Source organism: Protopterus annectens, chromosome 11.part0 (assembly GCF_019279795.1).
Source record: "Protopterus annectens isolate FY-2018-M chromosome 11.part0, PAN1.0, whole genome shotgun sequence".
NCBI classification, from domain to species: domain Eukaryota; kingdom Metazoa; phylum Chordata; order Ceratodontiformes; family Protopteridae; genus Protopterus; species Protopterus annectens.
The window spans coordinates 1,076,107,629-1,076,132,667 of NC_056745.1; positions in this window are offsets into that span (position 1 = coordinate 1,076,107,629).

Sequence of the window (25,039 nt, forward strand, 5' to 3'; positions counted from 1 at the left end):
TTCAGTTAAGGCACTTTAATTTACTTGCAGCAGGGAGACAAAAACATGCAAATACAAGGATTTGTCTAACTACTAACAGGAAGTGTGTTCATTTTTATACTATTTTACAAGACATGGCCGTCTATGCTGACGTAATCAAGCACAACTTTTAGCATTGTTCTACAGTAGATGTTACTTTAGATTTACTGCTGACATGACTAGATTTGTGAGAAACTTTTCAGAAAAACAACCTGGCCTTGATGACTATTAATCCATTTACAAGCATCTATTGTACAGTGTTACTTTTCAAGGTACTTTTCTAATACAGATACAAGCAAATGCTGATTGCAGTTCATATTTTCAAGCAGGCTTTGTACTAATTATCTGTAACTTCTACAGCTGTGTATTTTCTCATGGCACAGCGGAACTTCTTGTCTAAGTTTTATACAAGTAATATTGTTCTATTCATTATTTTCTTAACGCAAGCAGAAATCTTCTGCTTTTCAGTAAATTTCCAAGGCACAAGCAAGATTTTAGCTAACAGTACAAGGTCAGAAAGCAACTGCAGTTTGTACATATTTATGCAGTATGAAATAGAATAAATGTGTTAACCCTTTTCAAGCTCTAAATGCACTAAGCATATTGCTAATACACACATTAATACATATTTTTCTAACATTTCCCCCTATTAATACTTTTATTCTACTTTTAAAATAAGCATAAACAGTTTGTTTTCTTCTCCTAACCTCTTCCACTCAGGATTTGCAGTTAAGAGAGTCATTCAGTTTAAACTTATGAAAGCTTTTTAGTCTTTTAACAGTTCTTCAAACTTAGTACTTTGATATAAGGTTTCAGAAACCAGTCTTTTCATGCAGGGGATACCACAACAAACACACACTCCCAGTAGGAGCATACCTACACAGATGGCAATTAGGATGTTTATTAGGATGGTACCCCACCCCCTAAACCATTTCTGGAAAAAGTCCGTCAGTGGGTTTAGGCCTGGCTTGGTCATGGCCGACACTTGCTGAATTACCTCAAGATGATTGTCTATCTCGTGTTTATGGTCAGGAATATACGAACAGCCTTTTTCTTGGATTAAAGTGCATGTACCACCTCTCGCTGCTAGGGTGAAGTTGAGAGCCATGCGGTTTTGGAGCACTACAGTTCTGATAGCATTCAGTTAATCAGTCACCAATTCGAGAGCAGAAAAAGTTGCATTGCTCATTACTTTGAGATGTTTCGACAGTTTTCTCAGCTCCCAGATCGATTTCACTGCTCCATATGCTGGTAATATGCATGCCCAGGATATAACGCTATCACTCAAGTCCATGTGTGTCAGTCCTTTGCCTAGAGAGTGATGGTCTTTCCAACGCGCATTGATTTGTCCCACTGGATTTACAGGTTTCTTCACGACTTTTCGGACATTTTGAATTTTCCCATGAGGCAAAACAGCAGTGTGTCGTATGGCCGTAACCAGGTAACCCAAAAAACAACTGCTGGATCAATTCTCAGGTAACCATTTGTATGCCTTTCTGCCACACACAAAATAACAATCCTCTACTTTAGTAGTAACCTTGCTATGAATGTACACTCGTCCTGCATGAAACATTTTTCTATCAATTATAGATAGCTGTTTATAAAGAACAGAATTATGTTTTACTTTATCAAGTGTTTTGTGCATCGATCCAAGAAATTAATCATAGTTTGTATTACAATAAAGATCTACTTTGTTACCTTTAGTGTAACTTCTATAAGGAACAGTCACATTGCAATTGCTCCAACCCACCTGAACAGTATAATTTTTATAAAAACACACAGTTCCCTTTTGTGGAACAGACATGTGCAATGCTATTTTATCTTGTGCTGTAATGGTTGAGGTATCATAAATCAAGTTCCCCCAGGTCTCATTGACCTCTAGGGGGGACTGTAGTCATTAATAACCCCCCCGTATGCTGTCGGCAAAGCTGTGCAAATCCAGCAATTCGAAACATTGAAAGTCTCAGCATACACATATTTAACTGCCTGGTAAGTGTTAAAGTTTGGATGCCAGTTTATGAGTAACGCTTCACGTTTATTCAGTTCAGTCTGTGTGGCTGGGAAAAGAAAAGGCCACAACAAAAAGATTATTGTCACAAATACAGTTAACAGGATGATTATGCAATACTTCTGAGGAAAGGGTTGTTCTGCATTCCTGTTTCTTCTGGACTCTATCATTTTTGCTCTTGGCATGTAACAAGATTTTTGTCCAGTTTAAAGTTTTTAACTAATTTACAGTGCATCAAGTGGATCCAGGAGGCATGCTCTGCAATTTTGACTGCAGTGGGTGTTGACAAAAGCACTTGATATGGACCTTCCCACTTCGGAGACATCCAATTTTTCTTCTTAACTATCTTCAGCCAGATCCACGCTCCAGGGGGCACTGACACTTCTGACGGTCTGGTTCGTTCTTTATATGAAACAGAATTTAACTGCAACAAATGTTTAGAATTTAACAAATTACTCATATACTCTGCTAATGTACTGTCAGCTTCCTGGTCTGCGGGCATGAGAGATTTCCACTGAGGTATATAGTAAGCCCTTCCAAAGAGCTTTTCAAAAGGAGTCAATCCTTTTGCATTCGGAACAGTTCTCATGCTCAACAGTTCCAGGGGCAGACAGTACACCCAGTTTCTCTGCGTTTCTGTTATTAATTTTCTTAGCTTACTCTTTAAAATCCCATTATGCCTCTCTACTAGCCCTGCTGATTGTGGGTGATATGCACAATGATTCTTTAGAGAAATACAAAAATGTTTACTTAACTGCTGTATAGTCTGATTCACAAAGTGTGTGCCGTTGTCACTGTAGATCCCTTCCAGAATGCCAAATCTAGGGATGATTTCTTTAACAAGCACTTTGGCCACAGTCGTAGCGTCTGGATTTTTAGTTGGAAAGGCTTCCACCCATCTGGAAAACATATCTACAATGACAAGACAATACTTTTACATTTATTCAACTCTATGAAATCCATACAAATAGTATGAAACGGATACGGTAATGTAGGGAAACTCCCTTGCTTGGGCTTTAACCCCCCTTGTGCATGATGATTATTACAGATGTGGCATAAAGAAAAAAAATGTTTAGAGTAGTTTGTAAATCCGTACGTCGTGAACACTTAGTTCACCAGCTGTACCATCCCCCCTGTTGAGACATGGCACTGCCCATGGCTCAACAAAGCTGCATATCTAAACAAATTAGACGGCAATATCGTTTTTAGAGATGTACAGCCCCTTTTCGAGAATTGCTCCTCATTTTACCCATCTTTGTTTTTCAGTTTGCTAAGTGTTTGCATTGTCTTCAACATTTTTAAGTCTAAAATCTCAGAGGGTTGTAGTTCCTCATTCAAAAGAAATACTTCTGAAGCTGCCTGCTTTGCAGCTGTATCAGCTCTCGCATTACCTTTTGAAATCCTGTCCTGTTGCTTGGTATGAGCTGTGCATTTACAAATAGCTACTTTTTGAGGTAAGTGAATAGATTTTAAAAGATCTAAAATAAACTGTGCATGATTGATTGGTTTGCCAGTAGATGTTATTATTCCTCGATTTTTCCACTGTTGCGCAAAAACATGTACAGTAGAAAAAGCATACTGGCTGTCAGTAAAAATGTTTACACATTTACCCTTTGCTAAGGTACATGCCCATGTCAAGGCAATCAATTCTGCTGCCTGTGCAGATAAACTGTGTGGTAAAGATTTTGCTTCTATAATGTCTGTGTCAGAAACTACTGCATATCCTACTAGGTTCTGTCCTGCAGGACCCCTTTTGCATGAGCCGTCCACGTAGTATGTCACCTCGGCATCATCCAAGGGAACATCCGTAAGATGATTTTTAGGCAGTGTCTTTTGCTCAATCACCTGCAGGCAGCTGTGTGGTGTGCCATCTGCAGGGGTTGGGAGCAAGGTAGAAGGGTTTAAAGTCGTACATCGTTCAATTGTCATATGAGGTTGGCTCAACAATATAGTCATACAGGAAAGATGCCTAGCAGGGGAAAGATATGCTACCTTCTCTTGCAGTAAAATAATCGTGACTGCATGAGGCACTCTCAATGTGAGAGGGTGGAACAACACTACTGAGGCCGAAGCCTGTACTGCCATTGCAGCTGCAACTACTGCTTGTACACGGTGAGGTAAAGACAGTGCCGCTGGGTCCAGTTGTGATGAATAATAAGCAATAGGGCATTGCTTGTCCCCATGCTGCTGTGTTAACACTGATGTCATATAACCTTGCTTACAATCTACAGTTTGGAAAAAACGTTTATGATAGTTTGGTAATCCCGAAACTAATGAGGACACTATTAACTGTTTTAGTTTGCAGAAAGCAGATCCTGCTTTTGGTGTCCATTGTAATAAATCCTGTGCTGCCATAGGCCTTTTATAAATCAGGTTAGTCAACGGTGCAGATTCCAAGGCATAGTTTGGAATCCAACTTCAACAAAAATTAGTCGTACCCAGGAAGGACATAATTTCCTTCTTGGTAATGGGTTTTGGTGCTTGTAAAATCGCTATTTTTCTGTCCTCATCTAATGTCCTACCTTTCTTGGATATTACATATCCTAGGTATTTAACTTGTTTTTTCCAAAGCTGCAGTTTATTTTTGTTTACTTTATGTCCTTTAGTGGCTGAAAAGTGTAATAGCACTATGGTATCCTCTTTACAGTCTTGCTGGGTGGGGGACGCCAGCAGGATATCATCAACATAAAGCAAAATCTGACTATCTCTTGGTGGGGTAAATCTCGCCAAGTTGCTTGCGATTTCTTGTGAGAATATTGTTGGACTTTCACAATACCCCTGTGGTAGTCGTGTATATGTATACCTTTTCCCCTGAAATGTGAATGCAAACCAATGCTGGCTGTCAGGATGTATCGGTATCGAAAAGAACGCATTGCTGATATCTACCACAGAAAAATATTTCTGTTGAGGTTTTAAATCATTCAACAGGGTGTGTGGATCTGGCACCGTAGGTGCCCTTGGTATTACTGCATTATTTACAGCTTGTAAATCTTGGACCATACACCACTCTCCATTCGCTTTCTTGACAGGAAATAAGGGTGTGTTACATGGTGAATCAGGAAATTCCACCAGCACCCCTTCCTTAAGTAAAGCTGCTATAATAGGTTTCATTTCTACTTCTGCATCTTTTCTTAAGGGATACTGTCTCTTTTGTGGTCTAAATGCTGACTTTGGCATAATAGTAACTGGTCCGGCTGTACGAATAAGTCCTACATCTGATTTTCCTGTTGACCAGAGATTTTCTGGTATATTCTGTAAGGCATTCTCTTCCTCCTTCAATAGGAGTGCTAATCAGCTGTCCTTGCTAGACTGCAAGTGTACAGCTGGGTGGGTCTGAGTTATCCAATTCAGCTTCAGCACTTGTATTCCCTGTTCTGACAGTTCTAACTCTGTCTGTTTTTCCCATCTCGTGACTTTTTTTCCTAAGTCTACCCATTTTACATTTTTGTCCTTAGTTAAGCTAACATGTGGTAATCGATTAGATTTATAAAGTGCAAAGAACTTCTGGGGCATCGAACAGCTGGCTACACTGTTCCCTTCTGTGTCCCAGTACAGATTACGTAATACCAATCTGTTTGCACGATTTTTAAACAATTCTTGCTCATATTCCTTATCAGGTCCTGGTGTACTACAATAATACAGGGTACAGTGCAACAAATGCTGTTTATCAATGTCAAGGGAGGTGAACTTGCTGATGGCTACGTTCATCAACTCCTCGGTCACTGCAACTGGGCCAGTTGTAACCAAGTCCTGGCTGTACCAATAAAACATTTCACCCTCCGATTGCACTGCAAAGGTATCAATTTGTCGCTGTGCTTCCATACCCTGCATAGTCGGAACTACTGCTATACCAAATAGCTGCATAAGGTCTCTGCCCAAGAGGTTTACTGGGCATTTTGCAGATACAACAATTTTGCTTTTCTGGGTCAATCCTGAAACAGGATCAGTTATCACAATACTATGGGAGAGGGGCTCCCGATACAGCTGTCCATTAGCTGCTTTCACTAATATGTAATCAGGTGACTCTGAATTCTCTGGCAGTTTGGAGGGATGTACCAGGGTCCGTGATGTCCCTGAGTCACGCAAGAATCTGATTTCCCTCCCTTCTACCAGGAGTGTAACTTCTGGTTTTGTGTCTGCTAAATAGAGCTCTAAGCTCAATAAAGCCAAATCCAATATTTTATTTTCTTCACTATCCGTGACTTCTTGCACTTCCTCTATTTCTTCTGTCACATTCTCTTCTCCCTCTATCACATACTCATTTGTCCTTTCTCTGCTATCCCCTTCTAGTGATTCCTGACAACCATATAGTCAGTCCTCACCCTCCTTATCCTCCGTGGTTGCCTTCTTGTTTTTCTTGCAATCCCTTGCCAAGTGTCCTTTCTTACTACATTTAAAACATTCACCCCTTTTCTTTCGCCCTTCAAAGTCCTCTGATCGTTGATCAGATTGTTTGTTCCCCTGGGCATTTCTCTTGTCCTTTTTCCCGGATTGTACTACATATACTTCTGCTCCATCTTCTACAGAAAATACTTGGGCTTTCTTTTTCTTTTTGCTATTAAAATGCCTTTTGGCATGTCTAACATATTCAAGCAATGACTGTAACCTGCTTGTACGATGATCTACCATGTGTTTTGTAATAAAGCTGCTTATAGGTGCAATACTGCCTTTCAAAAATGCATTCTTTAACTGCTGCTCATATGGGGAATCATGTGTCTGGTCTTCAGGAACCTGCATTCCACAATGGTTATTAAAACATTCTAATAGTCTGGCATAATATTGGTCAACAGTTTCACCTTCCTGTTGGGTGCATTGATTAATGCAAGTCCAGTCTGCCCTAGGCTTCCATTTCTCAGAGATGTGGTCTGTAAGACCTTTCACTCTGTTGTCTAATTTTGCGCTGCTATGTGGGAGGGGCCTGAGCGCAATATCACAGGGATTCCAGTCACCACTAATCATGTGCCAATCTGGTCCCACAATTTGTCTGACTACCTTTTCTACCTCTTCTCCATTTAAATTATAACTCAGCCTCATTCCTTGCAAATCTTCTAAGAACTTTCTAAAATTATCTTTTGGATGGGGAATTCCCTCAGTGGCTTTTCGGATGTCTTCTGGAGTCCAGGGTCTATACACTAGAATAGTTGGGTCCTGACCTTCTTGCTTTGGCTGAGGATTAGGCACTTCTATAAGTGGGCATATTTCTTCTTCACTCATAACTCATGAATTTCTACCCATTTGATATAACTCAATGTCTCCTTTTGAGTTTCCTGCCCGTGTTCGAGACCTGGTCTCGACGGGATCTCTAACAAACGGTTTCGCTTTTGTAGTGTCTCTACTCACAATGACAGTAGGATATCACGGGAGTGGACTAATTTCTTCACTTGCCTCATATTCTGGTAAGGGAGGCAGAGGGGCTGACGCTATTACTAAGTTATTGTCCTCCTTATCTAAAAACATTGCTTTTGAATTATTACTCTTTTGTTCCCTTCGGTTTACTTCCTCAATCCACTTGTGTGCCTGAGGAATTCCTAATTGATGTTGCTTTTTTATCCGACCTCTAGAATCGGTTTTAAGCTGTTTGACAAGTTTGACAAGTGAGGATTTCTCTAGTTTACCATCAAATTCATACTTATTAACCCATTTTCAGTAGTATTTAATATTATCAGCATGCTGTGACTGCGTCTTCGGTTAGCGGCGGATTGTGGGACCTTTTTGTACAATTATTACCCATTTTGTTCTATCTTTTTTAATCGTTACGTAACTCCTTATTTTTAACGTGGTATTTTTATAGTCTCTTCAGAATGACTGCCTACCTGCTCTGTTTCCCTGATCTATGACAAGACAGTAATCTTTCTGTCCCTGACTTATAAACAAAGTCTTAACAGAACAAATACAAATCCAGTCCCTGATCTAAAACAGAAAAAGAAGGTAGATTCACCTTACCTGAGCCTTCGTGATTGATCACCTGGTTCGAGTAAACCCGTCCTTCGGTCGCAGATCAGAAAGTGGCTGGCCTCTTTTGTACGACAATTCAGTCGGGGGACATTTCAAGTAAGAAGAACCGATGTGGTTTCTTCCCAATACGGTTTCAAGCCACCTGGCCTGATCCGAGGCGAAGTGAAGGTTTCCGGTCCGAAGGACCAATCTGTCAAAGGAAAAAACTTCAAAGACCAATACACGTAAGGTTCAGTTAAGGCACTTTAATTTACTTGCAGCAAGAAGACAAAAACATGCAAATACAAGGATTTGGCTAACTACTAACAGGAAGTATGTTCATTTTTATACTATTTTACAAGACATGGCCTTCTAAGCTGACGTAATCAAGCACAACTTTTAGCATTGTTCTACAGCAGATGTTACTTTAGATTTTCTGCTTACATGACTAGATTTGTGAGAAACGTTTCAGAAAAACAACCTGGCCTTGGTGACAATTAATCCGTTTACAAGCATCTATTGTACAGTGTTACTTTTCAAGGTACTTTTCTAATACAGATACAAGCAAATGCTGATTGCAGTTCATATTTTCAAGCAGGCTTTGTACTAATTATCTGTAACTTCTACAGCTGTGTATTTTCTCATGGCACAGTGGAACTTCTTGTCTAAGTTTTATACAAGTAGTATTGTTCTATTCATTATTTTCTTAACGCAAGCAGAAATCACCTGCTTTTCAGTAAATTTCCAAGGCACAAGCAAGATTTTAGCTAACAGTACAAGGTCAGAAAGCAACTGCAGTTTGTACAGATTTATGCAGTATGAAATAGAATAAATGTGTTAACCCTTTCCAAGCTCTAAATGCACTAAGCATATTGCTAATACACACATTAATACATGTTTTTCTAACAGATATCTTTTATGTTATCATCCAAATTTCTAGTTACATCTGTGTTATTCAGTACATTATGTTCTCACCCATGTTCTTCACCTTTCTTCATAGGATGATGTTTGTCATGTTCATGACCAGTGACTGCAGTGGTATCATCCTTCCCATCATCATAATCCTCAGTGATCCCAGTGGTCATGAACACGTCTATACAATGTTTGCAAAATTATCAGAAAGTTTCTAAAAACATTCTTTCAACTATGTAATTAAATGTGTATTAAGAAGTTCTGAGGTATCACAAGATTGTCTTGCATGTTGATGACAGACATTTCTCTTCCAGTTATTTAGAATCAACTCAGTATGCAGTCATAGCAGAACTGCCCTTATTGTATGCTACCGCTAATGCAAGCTTACAGCAGATTTGGCTTGGAAGTACTGCTAAAACAGCTCAATGTGTATGGAGACTAAGATCAGACAATTCTTCCGTAACATTTCAGGTGTTAAATAATAAAACAAAATTTCAGTCCCCTCCTTTAAGATGGAAGAGTATACTTAATCTTTCTTATGTTTTTTCATTGGTTGCTTAAAATATAGAAAAATTCACTGACAGTATAAGCAACAACTGGCATGAACAGTTCAGGAAGAAGCACCATTTCAATAAAAAGGAAATCGAATGGGATTATACTGGTTTGAACAAGCTGATAATACTTTAACTGCATCACAAAACTTTTACTCTGTACATGATGCACCGTCTAGAAACATAAAACATGCATATGCAAAATACTTGACTATGGTTCATAAGTTAATACGAGGCTATTAATCCTGAGAACATTTGCAGCCTAGTCACAAGATCCCAGTTCCTACAGACATGAATAATTAATATGCAGTTGCAACCCACTTCAGTGAGCACCTGAGAGACAGCTTCCAGGATGCATTTAATACCTAACTTTGGTCCTATTCAATGAGGGCAATTAAGATACTTACCTGTTTGCTGAAGTTATGCTAAAAGAGAGTTTGGGAGCTACTTTTTTTTTTTTTTTTTTTTTTTTACGTACAAGGGAGGTCTGTTCTGTAAAAGAGAGATTCTCTGGGAGACATATCTATCTCACCAGCATGTCCTGTTTATATTTTGGTGGAAATGTGACTCTCTTGAGTTGGTGTTATTTGTTTTGTGGATGTGCAGAAGGTCAGTTATGACAGAAGTCCCATCTCAAGAGATTGTAAGAACCAGAAAAAAAGAGAAACATTTTGATGGGATCAGTGTAACTCAAAGAACATGTGCAGTTGATTGACATGGTGAGGAAACATACTGTCTCTAAAGCTGAGTCATATGCTTAAACAAGTTTGTGCCAATGGGCACAGTATACTCTATTATGACTCTAATGAGAGTGGAGTAGACAGGGATGATAATTTACTTGGACCTTGAAAATATACCCCTGGTGATCATTCTAGCAGATAAAAGAATGACAGTGGATACATGGTGATCAAAAGAGTGCATTACTGATGAAAATGCCCAAATCCTGATGACTAGGTTAGCTTTCAGGGGAGTGTCACTTATGTGGTAGGTGAATAGGTGACCTTGTTTTTCATTGGACACAGTGTTGCATTTCTTAGCATTTAGTGTAAAGTCATCGTCCAGGCACCGGTTCCAGAATCTGGAGTCAGATGAAGAGTGCATGACTGTTCCAAGTTTGCAGTCATCTGAAAATTTAGAAAGCCACAGGTCCTTGGTGTCAGCCTTGACATCAGAGAAATAAATAATAAAGAGAAATGGTCCTAAGGCTGATTTATGGGGTCATCTCTGCTAACTACTCTTTTCAATGAGGGGGTACCACCAACACTAATAGATTCTGTCAGTAAGTCGTTTGCTATTGAGTGGGTCACATAGAATTTTACATTTTGTTTTATTGCCTTATTGATAATGTCAGAATGTGGAATGTCAGGTCCAGGTAGCAATGCAAACTCATTTGCCTGTGAAATCAATGCATCAGTGACCTCTTCAAAGATGTTCACAAAGTTCAAGAGGCACAATCTGTCTTTGACAAACCCATGCTAGCTTGAGTCCAGTGCTTGTAGACTGCCCATATCCTTGTTAATAAATGCCATAATGATGTATTTCATTCCTTTGCAGATAAGTCTGACAAGGGTCATAGTTCTATAGTTATCAGGGTCAGTAGCTGGTCTCCCTTTGTGCAGTAAAATGACTACAGTGGTTCTCCATACCTCTAGTTTAAATCTATTGGAGAGACTGAGATTAAATAGCTTTTGTAGAAAGTCTGCAAGACAGTATCTGGCACTTGCATCGATCAGTCTGATATATTATCAGGAACCATTAAACTAGTATTTTTGGCTTTCTAGAAAGCACTCAGGGCTTGCTGAGAAGTGATTAGAGATCAGAAAGGGTGGCATGGGCATGCAAATTTGTTGTGGGAAGTTGTGGGGATGCAAGATTAAAGTCTGACCTAAAATTGTCAGCAAATACATTGGCTATGTCCCAAGGTGCAGAGTATGTGTTGTTATGCAGTAGCTCTAACATTGCTGAGCATTAGTTCTAAGATTTCTGACATTGCTGAAGAAGGCTGTGTGGTTGTCCTTAGCATGGGTGGCAACTTGAATTTCATAGTTAGTTTTGGAGGATTTCATTTTGTTTCTGAGTTCTTTATTGACCTTTTTGAGGTCTTATCTAGATGACTCAATATTAAGCGTATACATACAAGATAACTGTTTCTTCCTCTAATTGTATATTTTGTTTATGCTACAGTTTCACAATTTGGGTTTATTTCTGAATTAGACATTGTATTTGTGTCTGTGGAGACTGGTACCTCGATGCATGCTTTGAGGTGGGCAAATAAATTATCTGCAACTGTTACAATGTGCAGGATGAGGTCATCAAGATGAGGAGGAAGCTGAAATATCATCCGTTTATCAGTTAACTGGAGTATATTTGCCTTAGCATAGTCTCTAAAGGCAGAACGATTTTGTGCCAGACCCAGTTTTACTCTAATAGTGAATGTTACTGAGCTGTATTCAGATTTGATCAATGATGTGGTAACTGAAGGTATGAGCATAGGAAGAAGGTATATTGATGAGAACCAGATGCAATATTTTAGTACCTGTAATGGGAGTGGAACTAGTTGGTGCAAGGAGCTGGCATTAATGAAGTACAGGAATCACTGTGCATACATTTTAGTGGTGGTGTACATTTCCCACTAAATGGATGGATAGTTAAAGCCACCCAAAAGAACAGTGTTGGGTTTGGTAGGACAGGAATCCAGTTTGCTTAGATATGCATTGTGAGCTGCAAGCAACATGAAAGGAGGTTGATAGCTTGCTATGATGTTGCACGGAGTTCAATTTACAGTAAGGACATGGAAAAGTTCAAGGTCATTGTCCTGCCTTAAGAGTTTGGAAGTGAATTTGAATTCTTAGGAAGACAAACTTACCCCATGTATAGTTTCATCATTTTCACCATTGGCCCTGTGTTATGAGGATGCTACAACAATTCTGAAACCACTTTTAAGAAGCTATACAGCTATATATGTTCAAGAGATGGGAATACCTGTAAGGAGTGCAACTTCCATTTAAGGGTTCCAGCATTGCTACCTTTATATAGTCTTGATTTTGTGTGGCTCTGTAGGCAATTTAAGGAGACAGACCCTGTCTAAAAAAGCACTATGGAGGATGAGAAATCAAAGATCTCCTTCCAGGCTCTTATATAGTAGCTCACCCTTGCTTGACACCAGTAGGAAAGTCAATGGGTAAAGTCAGTTATCTTTTGACAGCAATGTGGAATTATTCTTTGTGATGGGAAGATACTGCTCAAGGTTAATTTCACAACAAGTTCTAATGTATATTCAATGATTTCCATCAGGTCCTGATCCATGTGATTGAAGGGGTGGTTCTCAAGTCATAGAGCCCCCATATGCACAATAATCAGGTCATATGTACACTTAAGGTGAAATTACTTAATAACACTAGTAACACTGTGGAACCAGCTACCTGAGAGTCAGCTGTCACCCTCTCTTTCCTCAGCCTATTAAGTAATACTTTTGCATGTCTGACTATGGAATCATCTATGACCAGTATGTTGCCAGCTGTATTGTCATGGCCTTGATCTCTTTAGGGCCTGTACTTCCCACATGATTGACACTTTCTGTACTTGTGTTAGGGTGTGCTATATGTTGGCTTGGATCAGTTGATAAGGGGTCGCAGGCAGGAGGTGTATTTGAGGTCTTTGGCTGATGCCTAGTCCAAGGAGTTCTGGGAGGCATGGATAGAGAATTTTTCACAGGATCAGTACATGACAGTTTGTGTTGACAGTCTGGGGATGTTGCACTGTTGTGGATAGGGGTAAGATAGTATTTTGCTTACTGTGTACAACTGGCTGTGACAGGGATCCAACCAGTATAGTTAAATAATTACATCACTTGCAAATAGTGTCCCTTGGGTTGATTAAGTGTTTGTTTTCAGTAAGCACATGGATGCTCTTCCACTGCCTTTAGGAACTATGTGCTACAAGACTGGCAATAGAAGGGGATAGTAAGCTCTCTCCCCATGTTGACCAAGGCAGACATATACTGAGAGTCAGTGAGGAACGTGAAAAAGTGTTGAGGAAATATTTAAAGGGAGCTGTTTGTTGGACTGGTGATGCTTCACAAGCCTGTCCATACATATAAGAGTAGCTGGCAGCTGGGCTGTGCAGGCAAACTTAGATATAACAAAGTGTGCGCAAGTAAACACAAGGCATTTACACCAAGAAGACATGGGTGTCTAACTCACACAATTTAGATGAAGGTACACTTGTGCTAGTAGTATGTAAGAGAATTAATTAAATCATTTGCAAAAACTACCGGCTTTGAAACTGCCACTACTGTGGTGCTGAGCTAGGCACAGCTACACACAGTTAAACAGAAAACAAGGAAACAAAAGAACCAGTTGAAAATAAATCAAATCCAAAGTGCTCACAGCTACCTAGCACATGCAGCAATTAGTCCAACTCTCACTTGGAGTAACTATCACTCTATTCCACTTTGGTCCCTATACCTGGCCAAACAGATTAACTGAGGAAAATTGAGAAGGTAGTAAAACAATGCAAAAAAGCTGTTCAAAATGGCAAAAACAGTTAGGCAATTTAAGAGCAAACACAAAAATGTATTTTCCTTGATTTTTCTAAAAAAACACTAGGTCCAGAAACACTTATATAATCTCACAGTGAGTGCAGCTCTCCAGAGTTGTGCAAAATAACCTTGTTGGATGAACATTTGAGAATGGTGGAGCATGAAGAATGATAACTCCTGCTGATCTTGGAATAAATTAATAGCAGCACAGCTCTGCAGACTGTTTAATTTACTCCCCAATGTGTGATTTTCAGAAGTGTCTTTATGTCAATAATCATAACCAAAAATATAAGAATTTACAAAATGTGACAAGCAGACTGATCACGAAAGGGATGGTGGTTCTTTTGAGCCTCATTCCATCTCTAATGATAACAGTGATTGTACAGGAGGAATAAGAACCTCAAAGGACTAGATGCAGTCACTGAGGAAATGACCATCTGAAGAGTTAGCCTCATTATGACAATGATGTGCAAATAATTTGGAAAGATTCTGTAGCTATTATTCTGGATATAAAGGTAGAAATGCTGATTTTGACAGCAGGCAGACATCACTTGAAACACGTATGCTTTTTCACCCCCATTTATATGCAGTTACTAATTATGCAACACTATTTATTTTTTCCATTGACCCACCCTAACAATTACCATGTCTATCTCACATACCCATGCCATGCCTCCTAAAATTCTGTCACTACATGTAATTAATCCATCTCTTTAGTCACATTCTAAACATTGGTTCTGCCCTTTCTATGAAAAAATATCATTGTTCTTTAAATATGGACCACAGCCAAGAGGAGACAAGTATAATACACACATTTAGGAGTGGTAGACATAACAAAGCTGACATTGATTGGACCACAGAATTGATCCTCCATTAGCTCACAGCCCCTTTTAATACAGAGTAGGTAGGAAAAGAAAATAAAAGCGTTGTAAAGTTACTTATGTTTCATGCTAACAGTACAGGACTGCATTGTAGTGATGCGAGTAGTTTACATTCACTGTGCAGCATGCTACGATATGCCCAGTCACTGTCTGTCTGTCTAGGTCAAGGTTTTACACAGATAGCTTTTTTTGTCTCAGTGCAATAAATGCCATCTTATGAATATAGTATATGATGATTTTTTTCCAAAACTAAGGATAAATTTTGCCCAAGTATGTGATACACATACAATATAATGCATTTCATTCATAAACTTAATAAAACAGTGTACAGATGTTACATATAATCATATCTATCTCAAGACTTCACCCATATATAATGCAACAAGAAATTATTTTACTAATGACCTGTCAAATAATAAGAGTCAAAGATTATGTCAGATGTATGAGGTTCACTTGAGTTATACAGTAAACTCTCAGTTAACTGGCACCCATAGTGATTGGTAGATGCCGGATAACTGTAGTTTCTGGTTGCTTGAGTGTTGCTATTAAAAATAGGCCTGACTAATACTGTACCTTATACTGTTTGTTTGGTTTGACTTGTTTTCATGTTGGGGAAAGAGGGAATTATTCCTATCTTCCTTTTTAAAACTCTAAAACTCTAAAAATGTAAGGTATGTTTCTGCGGGGAGAAACAGAAAGTGTAACACATGAAAATCATACTATAGTTCTTCAGTTTTTTTTTTCTGGTTGCCTGAGAGTGCTAGTTGCTTGAGTTCTGGTTAACTGAGAGTTTACTGTAATAATATTTTAAGGCAGTTTGACACTGGTGTGCTGGGGACAGATGAGTAAACAGCAGAGCTGTGTAGTGTCTGCCAGCATTCATCCATTTTATCATGTCATACCAGACAATACATGGAGGGGGACACCGTGATTACATAAATAGACTCCTAGGCTTAGAATCAAAAGTAACTGGGGTGAAGATAAAAAAAGTGAAGGCTAAGTTTTTCTAATCATTGTTCAGTTTCAAGTGTGACAAATTTCAGAAGTAAGGGGGGGGGGGTCTGACTCGTACCTCTCAACTGTACAGATTTTTGCAGAATGTCCAGATTTTGGCCTCATATCTTTGGTCCCTTTTTTCATAAAATTGTGGTTTTCTGGCAAATTAGTGGTAAGTCATTAAAGATTGAAAGTTAGAAAATAATGACAAACATTTGAGTTTCAGACTTCATATCCTTCAGAAAGTTCATGCTAATGCAAAATCTGTTATTCTATCAACTTTTTTAAGTTTGTAAGAGCAATATTTAAAAATTGTCCCTATTTTTGCCCCACTTTTATTTATGGCTTTGACCAGATTTCTTGCTCTAAGAGGTTGAGAGGTATGGGTCTGATAGCCCCACACTATGTCTCTTCCTACCTCTATTCTACCCTCAAAATATTGGGATACATTATCAGAAATATAAATCTCACACTAAGTTTAATATACTTATGTAGACAAACCTAAAAAGTACATTGTCATTGTGTTTGCTGTGATATACTATGGATATATCTGAATTTATAACGTTATTCTCCTTGTAAATCTAGCTTATATTAGATGAAGCTTTAACATATAATTGTACATCTAATATAGTAAGGTATGTTGAGATGTATTTTAAGTAAATAATAACCAAAACTGCATATTTTATAATCCAGACCGCATGGTTCAGAAGGATAATGATCTTACTGCTCCCCAGATGAACCATGTTCCCCTAACAGTATGAGCGGTAGAGTGGCTGTGTGAGGGAAGATGGGACTGAGTAGCTAATGCTGGCTTGTCCATCTCTGGGAGAGGCAGGGAGGCATTCTAGCTTAGTAGATGCTGTGCAAGGGGAAGATGGGACTGAGTAGCCAACACTGGCTTGTCCATCTCCAGGAGAGGGAGGTAATCTAGGCTCACTGCAATAGCAGTGTTAAGAGCCTGGCAAGCTCCATTGTACAAGTGGTATATCACTTAGTTATGAAGATTGCACATGCATGGAACACCCATATTCCTCTTGAAGGCAGCGATTACAGAGCTAGTAAGGCTATTAAGGGAGTGGAAGAGAATAGGACACACTCCCAGGCAGCAGTATAACATGATAAGGCCTGCCTAGCAGACTTGTGTACTTCTAGAAATTGAACAGACCACTGAGCTCCAGATGAGGTACAAACCATTCTGTCAAATTGTACAAGTTTCCATTGGGTTGCATGGTCACAGAGCTTGCTGTGTTTTAGAGGCTTGCCCACCATTTTACCTAGGCCACTATTTTTTTAATTTTTTTTATTATTAAAATTCTGTAGAATGATTAGTCATTTGACTGGGTCTAAGTTTTGCATACAAGTCATCCTTATACTACTATTATGAACATCCAGATTAATTAATATCCAGGGTAAGTCTTAAACACATATGAACAAGATGGCCACCTACAAGGGAGCTATTGTATAGGGGCACCTATGTGTAGTGTGTGGTGCAGTCTTGTAGTGGTTAGTGTTGCCACCTCACAGCAAGGGGTTCTCTGGTTCGATTCTCAGCTGGGCTGCCTTCTATGGGGAGTCTGCATTTCCTCCCTGCATTCCCATGGATTTCCTTCTGGTGCTCCAGTGTCCTCCACATTCCAAAGACATGCAGTAGCTCGATTGGACACTCTAAATTGGCCCTAGGTGTGAGTATGTGTGCATATATGTGTGGTGTACCCTCTGAGGAGGGTTGGGCTAGCAACGTGAGCCAGTTGGACCTGTAACTGCTACAGAAACAACAAATGCTGTACGTTGCTCCATGCCTGATATACTGCATGGTGTGTAAATGGGAAACAGCAAATTAGCTGAGAATTAAAAATCTAACTATATAAAGAAAAAAAAATGACAGTTACTATCAAGCAGCTGTTGATGCACACAAACACATATATGCACAGGTGTGAGTGTGCGCATGCATGTACACACGTGTAGGCACTCACATGCAAACACATGTACATGCACATATGTGTGTACACATGCAAATACACACACACAAACCCATGGAGCTATAACTTGCATTGTAATCAACCAGTCTCTGGAGAGGACTATTTGTTGCTGTGTATTAGGATGAGGGTACATAGTACTTCCTATCTGTCAGAGATTGTATTAAATCAAGGAAAGCTAAGTAAATGCATCAGTAATAAATTATTCAAAGCATGAATGTAACTATTTGTATTATAAAGCTTCCTATCTGAAAGGAAGATTTGTTCATTCGTCACACTGCTGTATGCACAAATTGCAATATTTGTACTTAGTATTAAAAATAAGCAAATCCAATACTAAACACTGTGAGATAGAAACACAGAGCTATAAAACCTTTCTTTCAGATGAACTCTTTGAGTATGTGTTTTAGTTTTAAAGAAATTAAAAATTTCCATGCACACATATTTGCCCTTGCAAAATAAGAGAAATTCTCTCAGAGTATTTAATCTCTGCTAAGTCTTTGCTTCCCTATGGTTCTTTGCTATATATGAGACCCACAGGGAAGCTTATTATGATGAAACTCAATGCTGATGAATTTGGCACTACTCTCTGTTGTGATGGAAGATGTTTGCTGTACTTTATCTTAATGGTGGATGAACTCCACTTCCTAAGTTTAAGCAGATGAACTAGTCAACCAGAAATGTACATGTGCATTCAAGAGGAAGCAGGTTAGCAACTCTTAATAACAAAATACACAAAAAGCTTTAAAAAATCCACTCTGACTGGGCATATACTTTAAGGCAAATGGAGGTGGGGCAGCAATAAACTGATTTACAAAACCAGAATGAAGTTGCTTAAACTTGAGTAAGTAACTGAAGTTATACAGTTAAGGGTCAATAGTGCTGAGACAAATGTGGGATGGGCAGCAAATATCAACTTCAGAGCTTCAGATATCAGCATATAAGTAACTTTTTATTGGTATGCTGTACACAATGGCAATTAAGTTCAGAAAAAAATACTGTTTGGATATAATGGTCCCAGGCCAGAATATCTAAATCAAGGCCATATTATCTCCATATCATCTTTCCTTCTGTTAATGACTTAATACCTCCTATGTTTTTTGACTGTCTTCTATATTGCACTGCAGTGTTTAGTATCAAGCAATAAGCACTGGAGAAAAATGTTATTCCAGGCTTCAGTCAGCATATGGTGCTCTGTCACAGAATGCTTTGGGCTTAGTCACTTATTGTGCCAATATATAAACCACTGTTCTAGTGTACAACATAACACTAAAAATTACGTTACTAGGCTTGCTGCCATCATGTTTCATTTTAAGCCTATCCAATTACTTTTTTTGGTGCTTGAATTAACCTGTTCCATTTGGTGTTGGATTGGCCTCACCCATCCTATGTCTGATAATTATATATTACCCAAGGTGAGAATAAGTGAGATTATAGCATACATAATCTGAAAGGAACCATGACTGGGACAAAACATTTATGAGCTGCCTCTGTCCAATAGTAACACGGGAGCAGTCCCGGGGTAAATAGATCTAAGTTGTGTTTGAATGTGGACAGGAATGAGCTTTGTTTTAATTGGATGAGGAGTCAGTTACAGAGCAGTGGTATTCTCTGCAGGATATACTGGTAGTACTGAAAGCAAGGCCATCTTGCCAGCCTATGTCCTTACCTTTCACTTAAGTGCTACCTGATTGTCCATTGTTTTTTTCTTCTCTGTCCGAAGGCATATCCATGATCATGCCATTCAAGTTCTTCCTCAATTCTTCTTCACATATTTACACTTTTAATGTCTAACTGCCAATCATTAGCGGACCGGAGTTCCGCTGTGGCGACCCCTAACCGGGAAAAGCCAAAAGACACAAACAATGTCTCCCTTGTGTCCTTCATTAAGTGGTTACCATTATCCCTCTAACTTGCTGTAAGTTGGTGCTGCAGTGAGATTGTCACACTTGTTACAGTTGTGCACTTCACCCTCACCTAATGTCTTCATTTAGTGAGATATCATCACAATTACTAGAAGCAGATGAGACATGTAATACCTTAAAGTAATTTCATTCTTACTTCTGTTTTTGTAAGTATATTTTAACCATTTCCTAGAGAAATTTATTTCTTTTTTGTATCTTGAAACAAAAATATGAATTTAGGGTTTGTTAAGCTGTAAGAGAGCTTTTCCAACAATATTTCTAAAATGTGATAAAACGTCTAAACGCAGATCATGTCCTTCATTTTTATTGCACAGCACTGAAATAACTAATAGTTTCCACGCTTTACCAGCATACATGATAGCTTTAAAACTTCCACAAAAGTCTATTGCAAATAAAGGAAAGAGATGGGTCTAATGCAGAGATCAATACTCAAGGACGTTTTGTGCATTGCCCTGTGCAAAACAGCATGAAAAACAACGGTACACAGGTAGAAGGGTATTAGGGAGTCACAAGTACCACAGCCACTTTAGGTGAAAATAGTGCAGTTTGCAAATGACCACGTATTGATATGGAAATTTGGTTCTGATGCAAATAAGCCACAATGAATATACAAATAATACTGTCAGGCACAGTGGATTAATTCAGAGATATATAAAGCATGGATGCTGTGGCATGGCACATAAGGAATTGCTGGTATACGGGATACTAGAATGTTTGCAATAACACCAGCTGTAGCAGCCGAGAATGACATGTTTTAGTAGCCAGTCTTAGTGCCTCAGTCTTTTCTGTGTGAGATTTAAGAAATCAATAAATTTTTTCAGTACCCTTAAACATTAAACATATATTATATGAAAATACTTTCATTTTAGCAGGTTACTATACCTTAGTCTACATTTGTTTACATTATAGCAAAGTATGCAATTGCTACGTATTCAATGACTAGATGGAGGAATCAGAATCCAAGTACATTACTGAGACACAGTACTGCACTGATGCCAATGCCTAATCTAAATTCAGCAAAGATGGGCAATGGAATATAACAGGCCACTCCCTTATTCCTGCCATATTAAGATTTAGTGCATAGGACTCTATGCACCCATTTATCTATAGCTGCTTCATTACAAGGCCCTTAAGCACTTGTGATAGTCATGTAACAAGGAACTGTAAAGAGCTTCTACCTTCCTGCTTCTCAAGTAAGTTGCACATTTGAAAGTTCTTGCATTTTTTTATGCAGTCTCTTACACAACAAGGTGATATGTGTTAACAGTAACTTGGTATGAGACTCATTTTCTTGAGGTAACCAGCAACATCTTCTACTCATACAATTTGATCAGTCACCTAACATTTTGTCTGTTGCACAAAACCATTTAGGTCCTTGAACTGAGTCTCTGCAAAAACTTGGAAGGATTTATTCACTTCTGTCATCACTGCGTTGCTTCAGTCTGTACTTCCATGCCCATATATTGTGAAGGAAAACTGCAGTCTTGGGATAGATGCATCAGGCACTTCTTTTGGAGGTCTGGCACCAGATAATAAGCAGTTTGAATGCACAATATTGCTAGGTCATAAAAATGACTGACATTTCTTAGCCAGTATTTTGTACACTTTATTTTTAATATTTTGTTCCCCAACCAATCTCTGTTGATTTTGGTCTATCACAATTAAATTTTTTTTCTTTATCCTTTCTTGAGTATCCATTGTAACTCCTTCATGGATTTGCTTGGATGTGACCCTTGGCTGGATGGGTCTCCTGCCCTCTCACCATACAGCATCAAACCTTATCAGCTAATTAAGTCATTAGTATTAGTGAGAGACTTATCACATGACAGATGAGCAAAGGGAACTGTCATATCACAGATAGAAGGTTAGAATCCATAACTTGAAGAGCAATGTACATAATGTCAACATGTGTGACACACACACAGCCATAATCCCATGCTGGACATCTGTTACTAGCCATTCACACTCTTTGGCTGGCCTGTGAGTCTTGTGGTCTCCATCAGAAATTGCACAGGCAATGATTAATCCTTCACTGTCCTGAGATAGGTGAGCTGCCAATCAACTACATCATCCTATCATTCCTGTTTCACATCATGCCTGATTGTGACAGATAGTGTGGTGTGGACATTCATATGCACAATATTAAACATTATTTGTTAAATTTATCACTTTGTTTGTCTTTCTGGCTTTTCCCGGTTAGGGGTCGCCACAGTGGAACTCCGGTCCTCTAATGATTGGCAGTAGATTTTTTTATGGTGCCTAGTTGCCATCCCGACGCTCAACCTTCAGCAAAGGCACGCCCATTCACGCATGTCTTTCGGAAGCCACTCGACCACAGGGAGGACACGCAGACTCCACACAGAAGGCACTTCAGCCAAGAATCAAACAGGAGAGCCTCTTGCTGTGAGGCGACAATGCTACCACTATACCGCCACGGCTTTCCTGTTAAATGTATCACTTTTTATTTATAAATTGGTTACTGTACTTAATAATAAAAGATCTATCAGAACACTTAATGGTCAGACCATTCCGCTCATTTAGTTTAAAAAAATGGCATTTTACTGGTGTTTCATTATTATTCAGTAGGCTGTATACACCTTTGCCAAGAGTGCTCGTCTAATAACAGAAAGTCAGCTGTTTAGTAGATTTGTAGCTTAATCTGTTTGAGGCTCGTTGGTGCCTAGAAGTTAGAACATTTTCATGTTACTCTTGTTTATTATAAATGAGTGTGGACTAAGCAGTTTTGATAGTACAAGCAACACTGTGCCTGTCCTATCTAAGATCTAAGGAGTTTGAATGATCTGCAAAGGTGGAGCTATGTCTGGGAAATGCTATTTATCATCAGATTTGTAAAATACTGTTTGACCTTGGATGTCCTGCTTCTTGGTTAGAGATAAATTGATAACTGAGTACAACTTTTCTATTATCTCTGCCTAGCTGTGATCACAACTAAAACTGTATGTGGATAATGTGAGACTTGTATTGCTCAATTAATTTTCAATTGTTAATAAGAGAGAAAAGCAAGTTAGTTATTTTTTTTATCTTTGACTGGGTGCACTTATTTTTCATTTTTGATATGCCTTTACTGTGCTTAGCTGCAGGCATGAACTGGAATAATTACATGGATTTATTACACAAATGCAGTTTGGCTAGTTTGAAACTGTTGCACTTATGTCTCACCCTGAATGTGTGGCTGTGTTGACTGTTGAGTTGACAATTACAATTAGCAACTCTTTGAATGCAATGCACATAAGAACTGGTGCTCATAGGCTCATAGTTTAGTACTAAATAATAATAAAAGATGGGTATTTTTTGTTTAGCTTTCTAGTTTTAAGGTATTGTTCTGTTGACTATAAATCCTTGTAACAAGGATGTAAGTGAAACTTTCATCTTTTTGTATTTGTTTACATTTGCCAGTATTTAGCTGTGATTTTTTTATTAGAATCAGGTATTGTTTTAAGCATCTGTTCTGTTAAATACAGTTCTGCTTTGCCAGTTGGGGGCATGCAAATTATGAACTACAGAGTCACTTTTGGCTAAGTTGGTACAACTGGAATAAATCTGCAGAATGACTATAGCTATAGCATGCAGAACGTTGCTGATAGCTTGTGGCCAGATGAAAATAATTTATATTCTACTTTTTGAGAAATGGAAGAAAGTTTCTCTATAAAAGTAGCTTCATATTAGACAGAAAGGAATATGGGTGTGATTAATGCCATCAGGAATGAAGAATATTTGTTCTTAATGTGCTAACATATACATTTTCGGCACTGGGGTACTTGAAAGACAGACTGAAAGAATAAAAAAAAACTTTCCATGTGAAAGTAAAAAGTGGGCTGGTGATAGCGTCTAGGAATTCTCTGGAGCAGCAGCATAAAAAAGAGCAAAAAGGAAAGAACGTAAGAAGGAACAAAGAGGAATAAGTGATAAAAGAAGAATGGTAAACAGTAGTGCCTCTCGAGACTGGTAAATGCAGTGCGATATAATGATTTCCATTTTAAGGACTACATTGCATATTGCTCACTGCAGACGTAGAATATGAACACTTCTTTTACTAAAGCTACACCTCTAAGTTGAGAAAAAAATCTTAAACTGAGAAAAAATTCACCCTGGTTTTATAAGAGAAACAGTGTTTCATGCCATGTATCTTTTATAATAATAATAATAATAATAATAATAACAATAATAATAATAATAATTATTATTATTATGTTTTATTCTTCTTTATTTCATCTTTCTAGTTTCCTTTAACTTACATTTTCATGAATTTGTATATGTTAAACAAACAGAACATGGTAGGACAAATATGCAGTGGTGTTTCGTTTATGAAAAAACTGTAATAAAAGAGTGAAAGGAAGAGAAAAGATAAATTTAAATAAAACTATTTGGGGTACTTAAGGAATAAAGATGGGAAGGAAACAATATAGAGTTAAATTAAACAGTCTGAAACAAAATATTAGATTACAAATGTTTGGATGGAAGATGAAACAAGAGGCAAGGAAAGTAATGGAGAATGAATGCTTGATTTGGATGAAGATGTTTTTTGTCTACTTCCTTTGTCACATGGAAATGTAGGCAGAGTCCCTCATTGAGGCAGAGTCCCTCATTGGAGGCAGAGTCCCTCATTGACTCTCTTCAATAGGAATTTTGATGAGTGGATGGGAGATAGTAGGTTTAGCCCGGGTATCACTTCTGTGTCACTGTTAGACAGAGGCACAGTATACTAACCTCGAAAAAGGGCATAGCAAAATTAATTTAAAATGGGTGGCGAAAGCCAAACACACTCTGGATAGGCTTATAAATGCCCTAGGGCAGATAGCCTAGTATGAACCTATGAACCTAAGATACCAGAAAATTGTGACAGGGATTATGAAATAATGTAACTATCTTAAGTAGTACATAAATTCAAAATTCTTGTCACAGAGCTGATTGCATGGAACATTTCTCTATAAAATAATTTTATATTACAGAGAGGAAACAAGGGGATAGACATTCAGAAGGAAATAGAAGAATGAACATGGAATAAAGTGTTGAGAGGATAGGTTAATGTATATCAAATTTTGTCAAATGACATCTTAAAGGATACAGAAAATCACGCTTTGTATTAGAGAAGTACCTCTTACCCAGTTCTGTGCAAAAGTGGGCGTGTCATTAATGACTGCAAGTGGAAAAAAGGTGGAGAAATGGCTGATGAGCAACATGTATGCTGATTTCCGCATGACATCATGCATATATTGGTTGCACTTCTTGCATATTGATTTGCTAATGTGCATCCTGCGAGGTACTTCTCTAATACAA